Source organism: Glycine soja, chromosome 19 (genome assembly GCF_004193775.1).
Source record: "Glycine soja cultivar W05 chromosome 19, ASM419377v2, whole genome shotgun sequence".
Taxonomy (NCBI): domain Eukaryota; kingdom Viridiplantae; phylum Streptophyta; class Magnoliopsida; order Fabales; family Fabaceae; genus Glycine; species Glycine soja.
The window spans coordinates 4,689,213-4,690,564 of record NC_041020.1 but is presented as its reverse complement, the minus strand read 5'-3'; the positions used below and the strand labels follow the sequence as shown (position 1 = coordinate 4,690,564).

The following is a 1,352-nucleotide window of genomic DNA, read 5'->3' as shown; positions in this document are numbered from 1 at the left end:
TTGACACCCCTATGATAACAAAGCATAAGGAGGAGGTAACAGAAGAAAGCTAAAAGTTAACAATTCCCTAAATTGCTAATAATACGCAGACTGATATTATTTTCTCCATTTGCTGTCACAACTACTGAAATAACCTCCTTTCTCACTAGTAGTCTTCTATTCTAGCTACTTTCTTACTCTTACAGTGCTGCCGACAGATTGAAATGCTGCAGACATATACAAGACTAAAGTAGTTGGATAACCAAATCCTTGTGATCTATTGCTTAGGCTTATATGCTAAGTTTCTTAAAAGTTCCAACTGGAAGTTGAGAAAGTTAGATCATCATTTGGCTCATATGCTTCAAGCTGAGTGACTTCTGATTCCTGAATACCTGCAAGTCCATGCATCTCAATCAATGCCTCCCTATTTACACTCTTGTCAGAAAACCCACCCAAATGATCACAGTCATTTGTCAACACAGCTTCACGCACTGTTGAACTTCCTGAGCTATCAGTTCTTTCTAACTGTCTTTCTTCTTTAAGTATTCCCATCTGTTGAAGAAACTCATGGAGGTCTATCTGGGGTTTCTCCTGAAGATCTCCAAGCACCTCCTCTGATGATGTTTGAACATCTTTTGGAGGATTTTCATCTTCTCCGTGATTTTTGCTATCTACATTCTGAATTTCTGCCATTGGATCATTGGATGAACTAGATGAGGATTGACTCACAACTGAATTTCGCTTAAGCTCTTGTAGCCTCTTAAATGAACACTAGGTTGAGCATTTACATTGAGTAATCCACAGGAAGGAAACATTGAAATGAAGTTCTTGGAAGGGAACCATTTTAACTTTCCTAACGTGATAGTTGAAGTGGACCTGGGTTGCAGGTGGGGGAGATTAAGGTATGCATCTGGACCATAGAGTCTCCTTGCAGCCTCATCATAAGCCATGGCAGCTTCTTTAGCTGTGGCAAAAGAACCAAGCCAGAGCCTGGTTCTCTTCTTTGGCTCTCTTATCTCAGCAACCCATTTGCCCCAAGTTCGGTGCCGAACGCCTCGGTACTCGCAGGAGGCGTTCTGGGGCCCGCCTTTCCCCCTTGTTGGCCCTTTCTTCCATGGCTTCAAAGGGGACTTCTTGCAAGTATTCATGGTTCTGGAAAAATGGTGTTCAGTGAATCTCTTGAGGAAGAAATTAACAGCTTCGTTCTTCACTACATTAGGTTGCTGAACCCACACACCATCAATGAGAATTCCTTGGAGAGCATTGTAATTTCTTCTGAAATTTATGACTTTGTGGAAATAAGTTGTGTTGCAATCACCTTTTTTTAACCACTTGGCTGTAGATTTCTGCCTCAATAGAGATTCATAGGCATT

At 41.3% G+C, this 1,352-nt stretch overlaps 1 pseudogene; it reads right to left on the bottom strand.

The window, feature by feature from the left end:
* Nucleotides 1–285: 285 nt before the first annotated feature.
* Nucleotides 286–1,127, bottom strand: LOC114399387 (annotated as a pseudogene).
* Between the last annotated feature and the right edge of the window lie 225 nt (nucleotides 1,128–1,352).